General features: G+C 36.7%; 1 long non-coding RNA gene across 1 annotated transcript in view; it reads left to right on the top strand.

Annotated features, from left to right (window-relative positions):
• LOC307185905 overlaps window positions 1–20,300 on the top strand; it is a 28,073-nt gene extending 7,773 nt beyond the window's left edge. The window contains exons 2-3 of the long non-coding RNA XR_013828204.1: window positions 13,050–13,229; window positions 20,178–20,300. This is a non-coding gene — a long non-coding RNA (uncharacterized lncRNA). The remainder of the gene's footprint in view (window positions 1–13,049; window positions 13,230–20,177) is intronic.
• Window positions 20,301–21,777: the final 1,477 nt, after the last annotated feature.

The raw sequence follows: 21,777 nt of genomic DNA, 5'->3' as shown, positions 1-21,777 counted from the left end.
TTGTTCTCAGTATACAATAGTAATTTACTTCCCCGTTGTGTAAAATAACTCTTTTTTTCATTTTATATGTTTTCTTATTTCACATTTCAAAGACTTCCATCTCATGTCAGTCTGTCATTTTTGCAGGTTGAAAAATTTTATGTTTGAATACCGACCTAATTAAACAGTTCTGCCACCCCCTTACTGGTCTCGGATTCCTGTTGTTGGGCTTCATTTCTATTGTCTTTGTTTATGACTTTGTGCAATATCCAGACAATTATTTCACTCTTTTATTTTCTTTTAAGAATACCAGCTTTTGAATATTTTCCCCTGAGATGTCACAGTGAACCAGTCTCCAGAAAAGGGTATATAATAATTGCCTAGTTCTTTATCTGCATTGTTGCCGGCTTTGAATTGGCCATTCCATGAGTAAAGTCTGGATTCTCCTTCTATAAGCCACGTTCTTTCTGGATTTTGTCATATAGAAACTTATTTGCCTTTATTATGCCCTCTCATACGAAAAGAGAGCTCTGTAGTTTATCTCCTTTACCTTAGAATTTCACTGCAATAAAAAGCTTACACCATTTATAAACTTGGAGATTTGACTGTGGACTGCTTCCTCCTAACTGTCTTTGAAAGTATCAAAGAAGACTACAGTGATGAGTTAGTTATCATTATCCTGTAATTCCTGTTCAAGTCCACTGTAAAAATCTGGTTGTCATTGCTTGGTGACTCAATGCATTTCAATAGTGTTCAATATAGAAAAATATCTGAAAATCTAAATAGATTTTAAAGCTTCTGGATCTCTTTTTACTCAAGTTATCCCAAATAAGCACCAGTTCTCTTAAAGAAACCATGTTAGCTTTTGTATATACATATATCCTTATATTTTCAATGTTCCAAACCTTTATTTTGAATTCTAAAACCTCTGTGAAATGGAAGAAAGAGTTAGTAATTGGTAGTTCTCAGTACTCCCTCTGAAACCCTGTTATAAATGATTATCATGTTGGAAAAACCACCAGCTGTCTTGTGTAAAAGCTTGAACATTCTGGGAAATATTCCACAATTGCACACCTTAAATTTTTTCAATCTTACATGTCAGTGACAAACTGACATATATTTATTTTTCTGTTTTCTTAGTGATTTGGTATAGAATAACCTATAGTTTTACTTTTATACAATTTAGAAATTCCAAAATATCAATTTCTAAAACAATTTGGGAGTGAGAAGCTCCCTAAACACTTCCCCACTAAAGACCCAGACAATCAGTTTATTATTCTCTCATTGTTCTTTCTTTTTGAATCCCGAATTCTCCTTTTACACCATGATCCTCCAGCTGTTGGATTTCTTAACTAAATTTCTCTTGATTACATTATCAGTAGTTTAGAAACTCCTATAACAGACTCTAAGATATGTTTTGTCCCATCTTGTTTGTAATTGTGAATATTCAATTAAATATGGAAGTAAAATTATCCTATGAAACTACCATGATAGAAGAAACAATGGTTTAGACATCAGAGTCAGGGCAGGGATCGCAGACACCCATCCCCACTTCCCCACCCTACAGATGCTGGCTCTCATCAGTCTACAATTTCTTCCCAGACAATAGCTGCATAGAACAATTTCATGTCTAAATCACCAATGGGGAATGTTCTCCCTAACACAATGTAGGGAGAACTCCCAACTTTCTAGAGAAGTTTTGAATACAGAAGAGGAGAAAATCCAGGAAGAATTAAAGCAGAGGTTTTCAAAGTGTGGTCCACAGGTCAGCAGCAGTGGCAGCAGCATCTGGGAACTAGCTGAAAAATAAATTTTTGGTCCCCCTCCCCCAGGCCTACTGAAGCAGATAGTCTGCAAATGGGAATCCAGAAATCTGTTTTAACCTTCAAGTGATTCTAATGCCCACTAGGTTTAAAAACCTCTACATTAGAGACTTGGGTCCATTTATCAAAGGGCAGGTAATGTCCAGGAGCAGTGCTTCTCAAACATGATGTTTTTGGGAATTAATTGTAGGTCTCTGGTGAGACTAAAGAATCTACATTTCTAAGAAGTTCCCAGGTAATGTTGCTGCTACTGCTGCAGTTCTGCAGACTACATGTGATTGCAAGGCCACTGATAAAATCTAGGGAGAGACCTTGTAAGGAGGTGCCAAGAAAAACAGGCTAAATGGAGTGACCTTGATGAGTCTGGCCCAACGCTGAGGGAGATTGACTAGACTTGACTTTGTTAGGAATCTTGATAGCTGACACAAAGCAAGGCCTTATCCTGAATCCAGGATTTTAAGAAAGGTGATCTGGCATGAAAGGTCAGTGAATAAGGAAAAGAGAGCGTAAAGTTTTAAATTTATGCCAGGTTACGTTGTATAGTTTGACACTGCATGATGTGCTATATCTCAATTCTCTATAGTAATTTTTGGAAGAAAGAGATATACATTTGAACTTTCCAGAAGCCTTATTAAATAGACACAGTGGGGAAAACTACTTATAAAGGACAGGAAGCAGGGGCAGGTCATGTCGGTGGAACCTAGCTTAGAAAGCCTACAGTTTGGGAACTGGTGTGTGACCTTGGGCAAGTAACTGAATGTCCTCTAATGATGTATGAACTGAATGTTCTTACATCTGAAATATGATTAAAAATAAAATCTATCTTACAAAAGTTTTGTGAAGCTTAAATAAGTGAAGATGTTCAAGGTACTCAAGAGTGCCTGGTACATAATAAAACTCAATAAACTCTTTCTTCTTCATTCTGTGTATCCTTGTCTTCACTTTAAAATTTTCATCGTTGTTATTACATCAGCCACATTCAGGATAAAAAAAACTTAGGTGGTGGGGAAAAAATTAAGGTGGTTGAGAAAGGGCTCTCTGAGAAAAGGGGAGCATTAAGCAAAATAAGAAATCCCTATGTCAAATATTTTTATAAAAGGAAATGGAAAATCTCTTTATCTTATGACTAGTCCCAAAAGATATATAATGAATGAAAAGCTATCGTTATTAGAGTTACCTTCAAAAATATAAAGGGAGTAATGTTTTAATGATGTATAAGAGAAATAGCAAGTTAACATTAGTTCACTTTCTTTTACTTTTCTGAGGTCACTCAGAGGTCAGAGTTCCTGTCCAATTCATCTTTTGACATGGTCAGGTACTGAAGAAAATGGAGAGTTTCTTTGGGGAGCATATCCCTGGGTTTTCTTTTTTCTTCTTTTCATTCTTTCAAGAAAAATCATCAATATATAGGTCTACTGCAGGAAAGAATTGGTAAAATCATTTCTGCAATCATCACTGAGAATAAGAGACTAGGGTTTTGGGGTAAGAGACAGAGAAAGAGAGTTTTTCCATGATTATTTGTTTAGTATTTGATTGATTTTATTTCTGAGAACACAGATTTATTACCACAAAATAAAACAGGATTTTTTTGTTTTTGTTTATTGATCTTAGCTTATTTGTTCTGTTCAGAAAACACTTATAGTCTGAAAATGACAAGGTAATTTAAAATACCTCAATGCATATACATGTGGCTCTAGTCTCTCTCTCCCTTCTCTCTGTCTCTGTGTTACACACACACAAAATATATTATTGATGATTCTTGGCAGTAATTTTGATTTGCATAAAATTTCAGGTGTTTTCAACACACTGCACATTCAAAATCTCAATAAAATGAAATAAATCCTTGAAAAAACAAATTAGTTGGAATTTTTCAGGCTTTACTAAGTTCTCCCCCAAATAGGTCTTTAAAAATGATATTTACTACTTAATGTCTTTAAGAAATGTACCTGTTTGTTGCATTATTAGGAAGAATTTCCTCACAGTCTTCAATGAAAGCAGTGTGAGAGAACAATGTACATAAATCTCTTACCCAAGCAGAACTGTTGTCGTACCCAGTGGTTCAAACAGCCAGTAATATTTAACTTGTGTGGTTCATATATCAATAAAACAAATAAATGGCCCTCTCAAAAGTTATATCCTGCATTATATAAATATTCCTTTTTAGTACATTGTAACCTGCCTAGCCACAAATTATTACAGCCTTTTAGCCACAATGTAAAGTACTCTTCTTACTGAGGCCTAAACATTTTCATTGATTTTCCTCACATCACAGTGAAATAGTCTGTGCCAATAAATTAACAATATTTAATTAATGTCCCCAAGGCATCTTATTATCAGTGTCTAACGTAGCCAACAACAGTAAATGCAATGGATCTTCCTAAACGAATTAATTATTTTGTACTTCAAAAGTTATATGAAGGCAGTGATGAAAGACTCTGCTCTGGTAGATCCACAGTTACCCAGCTGATGTGCAAAGTTCCCACAAATTTGGCAGAGAAATTTTGAGACACTCATAGCAACCTGGCTGTGTGAAGCAGGCTGGATTCTGCCTCCTGCCAGTCATGGTACAGTGTAAGCAGAAGAGAGCCCACAAGGCTCAAACCCAAGAAACCGTGGTCTGTTTTTCTTTCCGAGGGGAGGCTGATGAGAATGAAAGTATTCAGGAGATTCTCCAAGTGCCTAATAATGTAGTCTGATGACAAAAACAAAACAAACCAAAAAAACAAAAGCAAAAACAAAAAAAACAAACCAAAGAAAAACTAAAGACACACACACATAAAACCCTTCCTAGAGTGTTGACCTTTTTGCAACTCACTTTAAAAAAAAAAATTCAGTTTACTTTTGGAGATAAATATACAAACTTCCTCCCATTCTGAGAGAAGGTACAAAGTGAAGCCCTTTACCATCTCTTCCTTTGGTAATTAACAAATATGGTTTGAACTTCTCAGACTATAGGGGAAAAAAGGAGTACAGCTTGTCCCTAGAACTGATCTTTGAATTATAAACTCTTTTGTTCAGACCTGATATAGATGACTTTCAATTTTCAAATAAATAAGGTGCTAATTAGAGTAATAACCATTCTAGAATAGCAAGAACACATGCAATTTTATATACTTAAAGCAGGATCAAATGACCCATGCCTTTAAGAAATCACTGAAAATAGGAGAATTAATGTGTGGTTATTAAATCACCAGGTTCAGGTTGGTCCCAAGTCTTCAACCCTAATACCTACTCACAGGCTGAGGCTCAGTCCTAGTTCCCCAGACTCTACTCAACAGCGACGTCTGTTACTCATCACCACGATAACCTGCTTATGTCATACTCCAGTTCAGAAAATGGGGCTTTTGATTGGTTCCTGAGTCTCATATTTGCATAATACTTCTCACCTACCAACTGTATAAGACAGATGCCACTAGGGGTTGTAAAATGTCTTTAGACTGTCACTAGCCTCAAGGATGGATTCATTTTTTCCCTTCATTTGTCTTCTAAGATGTCCCTCACTTTCCAGCAGCCTCAGGAATGCACTTACAAGTTTTTCACTATATTTTGCCCATAACTTTTAGGTGTTTTGTGATAGATGAAACTATGGCAGGCAAACGTGTTAGCGTGTAAGGAGATTGGAAAATCTGAGAGCCTTCACAGTTCTTAATAGTACATATATATATTTTATATGACTATTTGTTTTAACCTCTTTTTTTTTTTTTTTTTTTTTAATTACCTGAGCAGCTACTGCTGCTCCTAATCTTATCAGATAAGTGTGCCTTCATGGTACTCACTATGGTGGTTTGAGGCCTTTTTTTACCCCTTTTCTATTTTTAAAAAAAAACTGATTCACTTTGTTATAAAGCAGAAACTAACACACCATTGTAAAGCAATTATACTCCAATAAAGATGTTAAAAAAAAAGATTAAATTTTTGCTGGCTTCTGCTTCTGAACCATAAACTCAGGTTATTGTTTAATTATAACAATTATGATATTATTGCAAATAAAGCCTACTTCCTAAGAAAAATTTTTTTTTAAAAATTCCTTCCTCTAGTAGGAGTGAGAAGGCATTCAGAGTACTTCAAGTGTTTCAGTAATGCTCCTCTCCACTGATCCCCAATTCGATGTTATACTTTTAGGCTATAAGATATGTCATTTAGTTGTTTACTAGTTCCTTTGTGACAACTTCTACTCACTTTTCCATTCCGAAACCCCCAACTTCAAATACTTTTCCAAAATGAGTTATAAAAACAAACATTGTTGACTGCCCACACTCATGGTAATTTATCTTCTTTGGTATTAAATGTAGGTATTTATAGATGCTGTTTATGAAGTTGAGGAAGTTCCCCTCTAGTTGTAGTTTGCTGAGAGTTTTGATCACGAATGGATGTTAGATTTTGTCAAATGCTTTTCTTCATCTGTTGACATGATCATACAGTTTTCCTTCATTAGCCTATAGACGACGGATGGATTACATTAATTGATTATTGAATGTTGAACCAGCTTGCATACCTGGAATAAATCCCACTCGGTTATGGTGTATAGTTTTTTATATATATTGTTAGGTTCAATTTGCTGATATTTTGATGAGAATTTTTGCATATGTGTTCATGTGAGATATTGATTGCATTCTTTGTCTTGTAATATCTTTGTCTTTTTGGGGGGATTGAGGCAATCCTTGCCTCATGGCATGAATTAGGAAGTATTTTCTCTGCTTATAGCCTCTGAAAGAGATTGTAAAAAGTTGACGTAATTTCATCTTTAAATATTTGGTAGAATTCACCATTGAACTGATCTGGGCCTGGAACTTTTTGTTTTGGAAGGTTATTAATTGTTGATTCCATTTCTTTAATAGATATAGGACACTCAGATTGTTTCTTCTTGTATGAGTTTTGGCAAACTGTATCTTTCAACGATTGATCCATTTCTGCTAGGTTATCAAATTTGGGGTCATAGAGTGGTTCATAGTAGTCTTTTATTATCCCTTTAATGTCCACTAAGCTCGTAGTGATTTCCCCACTTTTATATCTGATATTAAAGATGCCAGAAGATTCCTCAGCTGAAGATCTAAGTTGTCCAGCTACATTTCTGACACTAGTAATTTGTGTCTTCCTTCTCTTTTTCTTAATTAGCTTGGCTAGAGTCTTATCAATTTTATTGATCTTTTCAAAAAATGCAGTTTTTGTTTTGTTGATGATCTCTACTGATTTCCTGTTTTTGAGTTCATTGATTTCTGCTTTCATTTTTATTACATCTTTTCTTCTGCTTACTTTGGATTTAATTTGCTCTTCTTTTTCTACTGTCCTAAAGTAGAAGTATAGGTTACTGATTTTTGGGTTCTCCTTTTTTTCCAATATATACATGCAATGCTATAAATTTTCCTCTAAGCACTGCTTTAAACTGTATCCCACAAATTTTGATAAGTCTTGTTCTCATTTTCACTTAGTTCAAAATATTTTTAGTTCAAAACCTTTTGAAATGTATTATTTAACCCATGTGTTATTTAGACATGTGTTGCTTAATCTCCACATATTTTGGGATTTTCAAGCTTTCTGTTACTGATTTCTAGCTTAATTCCCTTGTAGTCTGAGAGCAGACATTTTATGATTTCTATTCATTTAAATTTGCTAAGGTGTGTTTTATGACCTGGAATCTATTCTGTCTTGGTGAAGTTTCCATGTGAGCTTGAGATGAATGTGTATTTTGCTGTTGTTGGATGAAGTAGTCTCTAGATGTCAATTATATCTAGTTAATTGATAGTGCTGTTGAGTTCAGCCATGTACTAGTGATTTTCTGCTTGCTGGCTCTATCCATTTCTAATAGAGTTGACATCTCCAACTATAATAGTGGATTCAGTTATTTCTCCTTGCAGTTTTATCAGTTTTTGCTTCAAGTATCTTGAAGCAAAAAGATACTGTTTTTAGGTGTATACACACCAAGTATTGCTGTCTTCTTGGAGTATTGACCCCTTTATAATTATATAATACCCCTCTCTATTCCTGAACAGTTTCCTTGCTCTGAAGTCTGCTTTGTCTGAAATTAGTATAGCTACTTTCACTTTCTTTTGATTAGTAATAGCAGGGCATTATCTTTATCCATCTCTTTACTTTTAATCTATACATGTCTTTACATTTAAAGTTGATTTCTTGTTGGAAGAATGAATTAGGAAGCATTTTCTAATACTTCTAATACTAGAGAAGGTATTGGTATAGAATTGGAATAATTTCTTCCTTTTAATGTTTGGTAGAATTCACCAGCGAATCTATCTGGGTCTGATGCTTTATGTTTTAGAAGGTAAGTAATTATTGATTTAATTTCTTTAATTCATTTAGGCCTGTTCAAATTGTCTATTTCTTATTGTGTGAGTTTTGGCAGATTGTGTCTTTCAAGGATTGGTCCATTTCTTCTAGTTTATGAAATTTGTGGGCATAGGTGTCTTTATATTTAAAGTGGATTCTTGTAGACAACCTATATTTGGGTCTTGTTTTTTGATCCATCCAAGCAAGGATCTCTGTCTTTTAGTTGGTTTATTTAGAACATTTACCTTTAAAGTGATTTTTAAAAAATAAATAAATTTATTTATTTTTGGTTGAATTGGGTCTTTAGACGTGTTGCTTAATCTCCACATATTTTGGGATTTGCTGCACGTGGGCTTTCTCTAGTTGTGGCAAGCGGGGGCTACTCTTTGTTGTGGTGTGCAGACTTCTCATTGTGGTGGCTTCTCGTTGCAGAGCATGGGCTCTACAACCTGTGGGCTCAGTAGTTGTGGCACGCAGGCTCAGTAGTTGTGGCTTGAGGGCTCTAGAGCGCAGGCTTAGTAGTTGTGGTGCACAGGCTTAGTTGTTCCACAGCATGTGGGATCTTCCCAGACCGGGGCTCGAATCCATGTCCCTGGCATTGGCAGGCAGATTCTTAACCACTGCACCACCAGGGAAGTCCTAAAGTGATTATTGATATATCTGGATTAATATCTCCTATATTTGTTACAGTTTTCTATTTGTTGCCCTTGTTCTTTTGTTCCTATTTTTGTCTTCCATAATTTTTGTGTATTTTTTGGTTTTAACTGAAGATTTTATAATTCAATTTTCTCTCCTTTTTTAGTGTATCAATTATGCTTTTTTTTTAACATTTTATTGGTTGCTCTAGGGTTTGCAGAAGACCTCTGCAACTAATTCAAGTCTGCTTTCAAATAACACTGTACATCTTCACAGGTAGTGCAAGTACCTTATAATAACATATTCCTAAGTCCTCCCTTCTAGCCCTTGTATAACTGCTGTCATTCATTTCACTTTATCATATATATACACACACACATAAGCAAATACATTGTTGCAATTATTTATTTATTTATTTTTAACTTTTTTTTAAACATCTTTATTGGAGTATAATTGCTTTACAATGGTGTGTTAGTTTCTGCTGTATAAAAAAGTGAATAAGCTATACGTATACATATATCTCCATATCCCTTCCCTCTTGTGTCTCCCTCCCACCCTCCCTATCCCACCCCTCTAGGTGGTCACAAAGCACCAAGCTGATCTCCCTGTACTATGCGGCTGCTTCCCACTAGCTATTTTACATTTGGTAGTGTATATATGTCCTTGCCACTTTCTCACTTCATACCAGCTTGCCCTTCCCCCTCCCCATGTCCTCAAGTCCATTCTCTACGTCTGCGTCTTTATTCCTGTCCTGCCCCTAGGTTCTTCAGAACCTTTTTTTTTTAGATTCCATATATATGTGTTAGCATACGGTGTTTGTTTTTCTCTTTCTGACTTACTGCACTCTGTATGACAGACTCTGGGTCCATCCACCTCACTACAAATAACTCAATTTCGTTTCTTTTTATGGCTGAGTAAGATTCCATTGTATATATGTTTTGCAATTATTTTAAGCAAATTTTTTGTGAATAATTAAGAATAAGAAAAATTAAAAATTTACCCTTACTTATTGATTCTCTGATGAATGCAGATCTATGATTCTTTCTTTGTGTAGATCTGAGTTTCTGGCCTATATTATTGTCCTTCTCTCTGAAGAACATCTTTTTAAAATTTGTTGCAAGACAGGTGTACTGGCATCAAATTCTCACAGTTCTGTTTGTGGAGAAAGTCTTAATTTCTCCTTCACTTTTGCAGGATAATTTCACAAGGTATAGAATTCTAGGTTAGTGTTTTTTTTTTTTCTCATTACTTTAAATATTTAATACATTTTCTTTTTACTTGCATGGTTTCTGAGAAGTCAGATATAATTCTTATCTTTGCTCTTCTATATTAAGGGTTTTTTTTCTCCTCTAGTTCTTTCAAGATTACTTTTTTATCTTTGATTTTCCAAAATTTGAATATGATATACTCAGATAGAGTTTTATTTTGTTTTGTTTTGTCTTTTGGCAGTTGTCTTTTTTGGTGTTTTTTGAGATTCCTGAATCTGTGGTTTGGTGTTTGAATCAATTTGGAAGAAATCTTAGTCATTATTGCTTCAAATATTGCTTTTCTTCCTTTCTTTCTTCCTTCTTCTCTCCCTCCCTTCCTTCCCTCCCTTTCTGGTATTCCCATTACACATATTTTACATTTTTTTGTGGTTGTCCCCCAGTCCTTTGATATTCTGTTCCATTTTTAAAGTTGTTTTTTCTCTTTGCTTTTCAGTCTTGGAAGTTTCTATTCACATATTCTCAAGCTTAGAGATTCTTTCTTCAGCCATGTCCAATCTACCAGTGAGTCCTTCAAAGGCACTCTTCATTACTGCTACAGTGTTGTTTTTTTTTTAATCTTTAGCATTTATTTTTGATTCTTTCTTAAAATTTCTCTCTTGATTATATTATCCCTTTGTCCTTGCTTGTTATCTACTTTTTCTGTTAGAGTTGTTAACATACTAATCAGAATGATTTTAAATTCCTGGTTTGATAATTCCAACATTCTTGCCATATATGCCTCTGATTCTGATGTTTGTTTTGTCTTTGCAAACTGTGTTTTTTATTATGCCTTGTAAAGGTTTCCTGATAGCTGGACATGACATACTCGGTAAAAGGAATGGTGATATTTAGTAATGTGGTAGTAAGGTATTGGAGAAGAAGTTTCTGTTGTCCTGTGATTAGATCTCAGCCTTTTGGTGAACCTGTGCCCCTAGACTGTGACCTTCACAACTGCTTCTCAGTTTCTGCCCCCACCTACCCACATATGGTGACTGAATGGCTAGAGAGACCTAGAGCCGGGTATTTAGGTCCCTTTGTGGAAAGATCGAGGGAACTGTAGTTGAGATTTCCTTCCCCCCACGAAGAGCCAGCTGGATTTGGGTACTTCCCTTCCCGCAGGTAGATTAGGATCTGATATAAACCAGCAGATTAGGCTGTGGCAAAATAATTTTATCTGAGGGCAGACCTTGTTAAGAAGAACAGAATGCTATGGCATCTGTCAAAATGATACTTTCCCCCTCCCCCTCGAGGAATCAAGAGGGAAGTTTCACTGTGAGGACCTGGTAGGTTTTGTGGAGATAGAACACCCAAAAGTGTTCCACAGCCTACTATGACTGTGTCCTCCTGGAGATGAAAACAATTTTGTTTTGAAACGATTTTTTTAGAGCAGTTTTAGATTCGCAGCAAAGTTGAGAGGAAGTTGTATGCCTCCTGTCGCCACACATGCATGGCTTCCCTTATTATCAATATTACCCACCAGAGTCGTACATCTGTTACAGTTGATGCATCTACATTGACATATCATTATCATCCCAAGTCTATAGTTTACATTAGTGTTCACTCTTGGTTCACTATGGGACCTCTCCATTTTTTAAATCTTAGACTTGTCCACACTGAGCCTCTAGCAATTCATCAATTACAGTTCAGGATTTCTTATCTGACACAGGTTCCCATGGAGGTTTCCCCTGTTGGGTTTCCAAACTATTAAATGGCGATTCTTATATCTATTAAATGGTGATTCTGTCTCTTCAATTTGGGGGCCAGTGGTTTTGCCCTGTAACCTCACTTTTCTGATGAATCTAAGAAGAATTTTTGATTTTTCAGTTTATTCATTTTTTAACTTGTCATTAGGACAGAGAGGTGACTTTTAAGCTCCTTACTTGCTGGACCGGAAACCAGAAGTTACCAACACTTTTTGTTGTCTATGTTTTTAAGTTTTAGCCATCCTAGGAGGTGTGAGGTGGTATGACTGTGGTTTTGATTCGCATTTCCTTAGTCATGAATGATACTGAGCATGGGGCATATAATTTAAGGAGCACTTGTAAGATTTTTTATTGAACTGAATTTCATTGTTTTAGGATAAGCAGAAGAATTATGATTGAATTATCACCCACTAATTTTGCTGGCCAGCTTCCATTTAGATAATTTTGAGAGATTCTTTCCTTACTGGTTTTTACTGGACTTCTAGATTGAGCATGCTTCATGAAGCATGTGACATAAGGAATAAACGATAGAAGCCTAAGCTTATATCTCATTGTGATTAATACTCATTTTAGCCAGGCAAATGTTGATATCATGTGATCAGAAAAATTCTGTACCTAACAGTGAAGTGTGACATTTTAAGAGTATCTATCATGTATTGTTTTGGGCTGCCCAGCTGCCGTTTCTTGGAGAAACCACCCTCCATCAGTTCATGTCATCTTGATAATGCTTACAATCACATCCTCTCTTCATCCACCTATATAGCCTCCAGTCCCCAGACTACGGGGATGAACACAGAGCACATAACCCTGACATGGCCAATTTTACTGTCTCATGCACATCTTCTTTTTTAATTTTAACTAATTACTATTTTTAATTTATTAATTTATTTATTTTTGCTGTGTTGGGTCTTCGTTTCTGTGCGAGGGCTTTCTCTAGTGGCAAGCAGGGGCCACTCTTCATGGCGGTGCGCGGGCCTCTCACTGTCGCGGCCTCTCGTTGCGGAGCACAGGCTCCAGATGCGCAGGCTCAGTAGTTGTGGCTCACGGGACTAGTTGCTCCGTGGCATGTGGGATCCTCCCAGACCAGGGCTCGAACCCGTGTCCCCTGCATTAGCAGGCAGATTCTCAACCACCGCGCCACCAGGGAAGCCCCCTATGCACATCTTTCTTCATCATATTTCCCTGACACCATCTCTTTTCCGTTTCAGTGTATACAGCTTCTTCAAAGTCTTCAAGATCTTTGAGAAAAAAAGTTAGCTCCATAGGCAAGTGATGACTGCAAAATATTAAATTGGTCATGATTTTAGGGATACCACAAATACTTCTCAGTGAACACACATGTGCATCTCCCATTCAATCATGCCTTTATTTCTTTCCAGGTGAGTTGTGCCTTGTGGTGAAGATGTTGGCTGGAAGGAAACTACTAAAATATTATCTCAGAGCTGTGAATAATTTTCACTTATCAGCTTGTCATAGAAGCAATCCAGATTTCATGGTCTTCATCAACCATTCTTGGACATATGTATCACTTCTTCATTTCTGTGTCAAGGTGACAGAAGGTAAGATGACTTTAAGACTTTAATATGTACATGTGTACACTATTGAAAAAAAAACATACCATATCACATACGTACAAGAAAAGTGGTAATTTCAGAAGTATCAGGAGCCGTTCAGATAAGAGGTCTTTGAGAGAAGGGGATATGTGCTTTTTTGCTTCCTTGACAATAGATGCAAGCCTTAATGAGTTAATCACATTGTGATGATCTCCCTTGAAGTCAGATTGCTAACGAGCAGTCTAACAAAGGGAACCATGTGTAGAGCACCAGTCCTGAGTTGAGCACTTAGTGCATCCAAGCACATGATTTCATTTTGTCTTTCCAAGAACCCACTGAAGAAGTATGGCGATACTGTTCTGATAAATTAGCAAATGGGGGTTCAATGGATCTTAAATAAATTGACTAATTTTTTTTCTTCTCTATCCATGTCTCCCAGATGCCAATCTATGAACAGGTGCAGGGCTGGCTGCACGATAATCATCCCGGTGAAATTGTTTAAAATATAAATTCTGGGACCCTCACTCCTGAAGATCCTAGTTTGATAAGTTTAGGTTAGATTCAGGTGTTCTGCTTTTCTGACAAAGTGATTCTGTTATACATCCAAGTCTGGAACATGTCTTCTATACCCCATGACCTCAGACTGGTTCAGGGAGTTAAGTTGGTGTCATCTCTTATAGTAGATTGGAAAAGGCTGCTGAGAGTCCTGTACTGAAAGGCTTCTGAGGCTGATGGGGAGGTATTCTGTGATCCGTCAGTGATGAGGCCAGATGGAGGGAGTAGAATCTTCCTGCCAAATATCGGCCAACTGTGATCTAGATTGTGACAGTTGGTAGGTGGGTGAGGAGGGAAAAAAAGGAAAGTAGAGAATATCAGTTACATTTTGATTAAAAATTGTCTGAGAACGCACTAAATATTTTATTCAGCTCTATGTAACCCCCTTAGCTATGTCAGAAACCTAAATGTAGCTCTTGGAAAAATACTAATGATGACCAAAGTACAGAGAGCCAAATAAAGGAGATAAGCCAAAATACTCTTGCAAATCTCCAAGATACTGGATTCCTCCACTGTCCCAGTCCTGTGGGAATGCCTGTGCCAGGAATATCTGGAACTCTGTAACAGCAGCTGCCACGTACCCGTGTTCTTTCTGTTGCAACCTTATTTCTTGTGGCAGAAAAAAATGTGGCTCTATGCATTTCAGCAATTGATCAAATATTCCTTATTATTTCAAAACTTTCGGGAGAAAGCAAATGCATTTTATAGTTCTGAATTGTGTGGGCTTATTTTTCATACTTTATTTTTTAGTGTTAATATCAGTTGTATACACTATATTTGGAGAAACCAGTTTGGAAGGTGGGTCTGATAAAAATATACCTAATAGATACAGTGGCTGTCCTTTCTTAGATATATTCATAGAAAGAAGTGGATAAAGCTGCACCTTTAAATAGAGAAAGGCTTCATTTTAGGGTTTAATTATCCATGACAATGTAGCCATTTTTAAGGGAGAACTCCATACTTGGGAGTCATTTAGTCCAGGAGAACTGTACACACAGTCCTTGCTGTAACACCAGAAACTAGGGTTGCTGCAATTCCTATTATTTCAGTGACCATCAGCAGGTAACCTGTGGCAGAAAGGCTCTTAGGATCCTCAATTCTTACTTTGCTTACTTTGCTTTCCACTCTTGTGGACATTGCTACTTCCTTCTGTCCACTTGGAGTTGAAGGGAACCGATGCACAAGGTCACTTTCCACAGCTAGTGTCAGGGATGACCTTCGAACTGCTTAGTTACCTCCCAGCCTTTAGAAGAGTTGTGAAAGAGACATATAGCAAATATAAAGAGAAAGATGTTGCAATTGCCTAGTGATATCTATCATCAGACCAGAACTGGGAAGTTGCAACCCATGATTAGGATATTTACCATCTTTGATTCATATCAGTAACACTGGCTAGGTGAGTGGGGAATAAAATATGTCAGGCATGATGTTGTTATTATCAACATGAAAGTGGGAAAAGCAAAAAAACTGGACAACAGGAATGGCATGAAGTGTCTGGATATAATTTCCACAAAACCGAAACTGAGCCTTCACAAATCTCTATAGTGCCAGAATTATTTAAAATTTAAAAATAAAAATTAATAAACACTCATAGATACAACTGCTAAATGAATTTTAAAAATATAATTGACTTTGAATTATACGTGCATTATTTGTCTTTGTTAATGACAATGTTCCATTTCAAAATTCATAAGATGTGAGTTCCTAGAAAAATCGAGTTAGAAAAATAATTTATTGCTTTGCCATTCATTCATCAGGACATGGAAATTGGTCATTATTTTGGTAAACAGTTTGAAGTTCCGAAGTTACCCTCAGTTTTATTCTTGTAACAACTGAGACTCAGTGTCCTAAAGATAATTACATTTGTTTTACAAGCTAACTGGAAAAGTGCTGAATAATTGTCACTGCTTCAGAGATTGGATTTTGTAGCGATTTTTTTTTTTTTTTTTTTTTTGCTAGCACTGCATCCAGACACTTTTGATGGAGGGAGCTACAGTAATATTAAAGAATTGTTGACAGCTACTCATAAGAGGGACTTTTACATTTGTAAACAAAACAACTCTGTCAAAGCAAACGTCAAGAGGTTATTTTAACCTCTGTTACACCTCATAATGCATTTCTCATATATTCTGGAGGAAGTGTGGGGTGAGTGGGAAAAGTAATAGATGGAGAAAAGTCTGTTTGGCAGACCAAATGACAAGGAATGAAAAAGTAAGGCCAGACAATAAAAATATGTTTTGTGCAATGATGCAGTAGGATTTTTAAATAAGAGTTCCCATTTACCTCAAACTCTGGAAAACACACTTAACTCTCAATATTTCCTGAAGGTAATGGAATATTTCTTTGTCCCTTTGAAAACATTACCTTTAAGGCAATGAGCAAAACAAGGAAACCCTCTAAACGGCTGATTGGGAATCTAAGCTGAAGCCAAGACACATATTGAAATCAGAGCTACCAAGCCATGGTAAGGACACATGGCTTGATTTCTGTTTTTCTCATTAGATGTCATACATGTGTTTCCTGTTGTGCTTACTAAGAAGAATATCTTATATCAGGTCACATTTCCTACAAATACCAACCAAGAACTAATTTCCCAGCTTGCAAATTAACTTTTAAATGTGATTGTACATCACATTGTAATAGGAAAAGGAAAGGTTATTTAATAAATGGTGCTGGGCAATTAATTAACTACTTGGGCTTCACTTCGCATTGTGGGAAGCAGAAAGAAAGGAAGGAAGGGAGGGGAAGGGAAGAGAAGGAAGAGAGAGAAAGAGAAAAAAAGAAAGAAGGAAGGAAGGAAAGGGGAGGGAGGGAGGGAGGAAAGGAGGGGGAAGGAAGAAGGAATAAGAAAAGGAGGAAGGGAGACAGGGAGGGAGAGAAAGAGGGAGAGGTAGAGAAGAAGGAAGGAAGGAGAGAAGAAAGGAAGGAAGGAGGGAAGGAAGAGAAAGGTAAGAAATTCCAGAATGGTTAGGGAAGCAAATGTTAAGCATAAAACCACAAGAAACAGAAAAATTGGGGAAAATGTTTATTTTAGGACTCCTGTTTTCTAAGTAACAAAATAAACCACAAAAAGTGACTTAGGTACGTAAAAATGGAAAGAACAAACCACTGTAAAAAATAGCCAATTAACAAAGAAGCAAACAATAAAGTGGGAAAACATGTGTTTCAAATAGGACAAACTAGGGATTCACAGCCTGAAAGTATAAAGGATCACTAGAAATACGTAAGAAATATCTTAAGATCCCAACAGCTTGAAGAAAACAGCCAGAGGCTTTTGCTCATAGTTCTTTCAAATAGATACTGAAAATGAGATGAAATATTTCACTTCACTGGTAAGCAAAGAAACGTAAACTGAAATAAGATGTTATTTTGACTGAATATACTGAGTAACAAGGATTTTGTAGAATAAGAACATTCACACACAGTATAAATTGGTGAAGTTTTTCTGGATAAGTTTGGCTGTACATATTGAAGGTGTCCAAAAAGTCCCTAACTTTTCCAGTTATTTTCATTATAGAAACCTATCCTGTGGAAATTGTCATGTATGCATATTATTATTCTAATGCTACTCATGATGAACAATCCAAACATCCAATTGTAAAGAATGACTGTGTAATAATCCCCAAACCAGCAGGATCAGCATCACCAGGCAAATTGTTAGAAACGTACATTCTTGGCTCCATTCGACACCTATTACTCAGAAACTCTTAACTGTGCACCAAGCATTCACAAAGCCTGCAAGATAATTTTGACGCACACAAAAGCTTGAGAATCACTAATGCAATGGAATATTAATGGACATTCAAAATGTTTTCGAAGAACACAACATGGAAAAATTCATAAAACCTAATGTTAACTAAAGGAGAATAAAATTTGTTCACATTTAATATGATCATGGGAATGATGTATAATATGACTTCCATTTTGTAAATACATATAAGTGTATATCATATTTGTAAAATCAAAATCATTCATGTATGCGTATATTCACATAAATATGCATACCAGCAGAACAAAATGCTTTTCTCAGTATATCAGAGGAGGTGACTTTGAATTACTTTTTCTTTTCATCTCTATGTACTTTTCCAAATTCTCTTCTATTACTTTTTCTTTGCATCGTTATGTACTTTTCCAGATTCTCTTCTATGATGACGTATTATTTTTTCCTATCAATAAAAGATCTTGGCCACAAACATTTTCACATGTATATGTAATGTTCAAGGCCCCAAGTTTCCTGTAACCCTAAATGTTTATTCATCTTTCATGATGACATTGGTTTATTGCAAAGAGAGACCCCTTCTTCAATAGCAGGTGGGGTTTTATCCGTCAAGAAAACAGTAAGATGTGGTACTTGGGTTGACCTCGCCACAGGCAGGATGTGGCTGCCAGAGCAGAACTATAGGTCTTTGAGCAACAGGCACATCCTCCTCCCACTAGTTCTTTTTTTAGCTTACGGCGACTCCCAGGATTCTGACGTTAACCAAAAGTTCACGTCTTCTTTGTATTACTATCATACCTGCTTCTTTCACAAGCAATTCTCACAATAATCTTAGTAGGGAGCACAGGGCATAGAAATTATGGAAATATTAGGCATTAGAAATTTCAACTAACCAAGCCAAAATGTTCTAGCAGGGTGATACCAAGAAGTGATAATCAAACAACAGTTATTTATCTTTCTATGTTAAACATTATCTGTCTCTTGTTATCTCCGAAACCATCAGAATTTCTTCTCTGGTTGACTTCAATTTGCAGCTATTTGAGCACATAGAAGGTTCAACCTGTTCTACTAGTGCTTGGACAAGGTAGTGGATCTAACATTCTTTACAATGGTCTTAAAAGCTCTTAAGTGTCGGAAACATTTTAATTGTCATAGAAAATAAATATCATAGCGTGTGTCTCCTTACTTGTCTAAATCACTGGAACAAAGACAACTTCTTTTTTTGCTTCCTGCTCATGTTAACACAGCAAGAAGGTTAGGGGACAGTCCCAGCTGCACCACATGACAGCTGCCCTCAATTAGGGTATTTAAGGGCTTAAGAAGAGGTATCATTCAGTTTGTATGCGATGATCTTCAGTCTCCGTAGTTTTGCGTTGGAGGAACTCTGTGGGCAGAAATACAGTTCCATTCCTTAGGCAGGTGCAAGAATTGCCATGATTTGAAGGAACAGTGGTGTGTTAAACAACAGTGACATTCTAAAAGAAATACCCTAAAGTCTCATAGAAAATGGGAATGAAAGACTATAATTTTATATAGCGAACTTGAGAGTTAAATACACTTACTAAGCCTGCTTAATGGCAACGGTGTTAGATTTCCTATCTGTTATTCAAAATACATGGATTTATGAGTAGGATCAGAGACTGATTTTGAAAACCTGAAATTCCTCAGATGATTGTTCATGTTCTGTGACATGTAGATGCTATCACCTGAATGTTATGTCTCTGCCCTCGGGTTTTATTACCAAGGTCATTTTTGTGACTTCCTACAAATGTGCTTTGTGTCTCTGAGATATACTTATAAATGTTTGACTAAGTTTGGAAATAGGCAGAAGGTTTTCAAAAGAAACCTATGTGATGTGTGGAAACGGAGTGCAACGTGTAAATGCTGAAGATAAGGTGACTGTACAGAAAATAGAACAAAAATAAATACAGCAAGGATCAGGGTGGAAAGCCCAGGCAAAAATGAGAAACTTCAAACACCTGTGTTTTGTCAACAGTGGCTTGGCAGCTAGAATAGGAAGGACAGAGGAAGTTAAACCCATGCTGCCTTCTAGAAGTCAACTACAAAAAATGAACCCCTAGGACCAGATGGTTTTATGGCTTTGGTAAACAATAGATTGGCATAATGCTTCCTCAATAATTCTGTCAGGAAGTGTTGAGCTAGAATACAATGTACAATTGTGCCTTTTTTGAAAACCAGCTCTCTGAAAGGCCAGCTGGTAATTAGGGAGAAACTGAAATGTTGGGAAGGACAGAGTATGTAATGAACCATTATCAGACCATCTTGACTACAAGGTAATTATAAATACCAATATGTCTGGAAGTCTTAGGTCTCCTCTGGTGGCCATATTATAAACTGATTATCATACAGGAATGAGAGCTTCTCTGATTTCAGGCACCACCTCCCTAGGGTTTCCTTGTTTGTTCTGATTTGTAGCTTCCTTTGTGTTTTGTTTCTAAGGTTTGGGTGACTACTATTTGGTTCCTCTTCAAGAAGAACCAACAGAGCACTTAACACTGAATTCTTTTCTAGTATACACATGAATCACTACTCCCTATCGATCTCAGGATGTAGGATCCCCATACACCTTTTGAACAAAATCCTCTGTTTTCGCATGTGGATAACAACCCTCATCTACTTCATTCATTCAACTGATTTAATTGAAACAATTATTCCCACAGGTGATTTCTCCACATGCAAATACAGATTTCTACTTTTCAACACTTGAAGCAGAAAATGGGCCAGGGGAATAATACACCAACATCCACCTCTTCTGCGCTCCAAACATGGCAACAGTCCTCTCCCCACTGGTAAGTACTAAAATATTGATGTTAAAAGACAGGGCGGGGGCTTTCCTGGTGGCGCAGTGGTTGAGAGTCCGCCTGCCAAAGCAGGGAACACGGGTTCGTGCCCCGGTCCGGGAAGATCCCACATGCCGCGGAGTGGCAGGGCCCGTGAGCCATGACCGCTGAACCTGCGCGTCCGGAGCCTGTGCTCCGCAACGGGAGAGGCCACAACAGTGAGAGGCCCGCGTACCGCAAAAAAAAAAAAGACGGGGCTTGCAAACTCAAAAGCATCCAGGTGGGTAATATAACTAAATACAGATGATGGTGAAGGGAGTAAAGACTAACAAAAGGGAATGTTGGCAACTGCGGTGAAGTGGCAAGCCTTTTCTAAAAAGAAGTCAGCAGCTCTCCAGCTCCAGAAAATTGTTGCCATGTAATAAATAAAATCATCTCCTGGATTTTCAAGAAAAGTAAAATTAATTTTTTTTAAAAAAATCTCAATTTTATGAGCATATGGGTAACTTTTGAAAGTTAGCAACGAAGTTTAAATTTTAATGATATTGTAAGGGGCAAACAAACACTTCTGTGAGCAATATTTATCTTACAAAGTACCAGGTTTGAACCCTACCTTAGTCTCGAAGGCAGGGCTGTCCAATAGAAATACAGTGTGAGTTACATATGTGATTTAAAATTTTCCGTTAGCTCCATTAAAAAGTAAAAAGAAACAGATACAATGAATTTTTATATTTTATTTAACCTAGTTATCCAAAATATTGTTATTTTTCAGATGTAATCATTATAAAAATTATTAATGAGCTACTTTACACTCTTTTTGTGTGTTGAGTCTGAAATTCCGTGTGTATTTTATACATACAGCACATTTCACTTTTTACTGGCCTCAGTTCAAATGCTTAAGAGCCATATGTGGCTAGTGGCTTCATATTGGACAGCACAGGTCTAAGACTTAAGAGTACCTGCTCTTACATACATATACACAGTTGGCAAGTCCTTGGTTAGAAGAAATGTCATGGTCTTTGGGCACCAGAGCTCATCCTGTTCATGCCCAACAAGCGACTGCTGCCATTTTGGCAACAGCCAGTTGCAGCTGCCAGAGTAGTTGCAGCAGACAGACAGGAAGGGCTGTTCACGGGATATGTTTTCCCAAGGAAACAGTGTAAGGGACTTTGAATATTGCTTGACTTATGTGAACCGAACTCATAGGAGTGTCTTGGGAAGTCACTTAATGCATATAACCTTTCATAATATTGTAAAAAATAAGAATTCCTCCTTTGCTTGTGCACATCTAGTAGAAGCCTACTACCTAGTTATTACTTTTGTTATTACTGGATTATTTAAAGTTATAAAGTCTCTTGTATCAGGTGAAAAAACAATTTGACTTATTCTAGAACAAAATTCAAGTGGAGAAAACAATGGGGAGACAAATGTTAATTCAAAAATGAAACAAATCAATCACAAGAAAATAAGAAAAACAGCA

This window comes from Stenella coeruleoalba (genome assembly GCF_951394435.1).
Source record: "Stenella coeruleoalba genome assembly, chromosome: 4".
NCBI lineage: Eukaryota > Metazoa > Chordata > Mammalia > Artiodactyla > Delphinidae > Stenella > Stenella coeruleoalba.
Note: the sequence above shows the minus strand (reverse complement) of the source record. Positions and strands in the feature narration are given on the sequence as shown.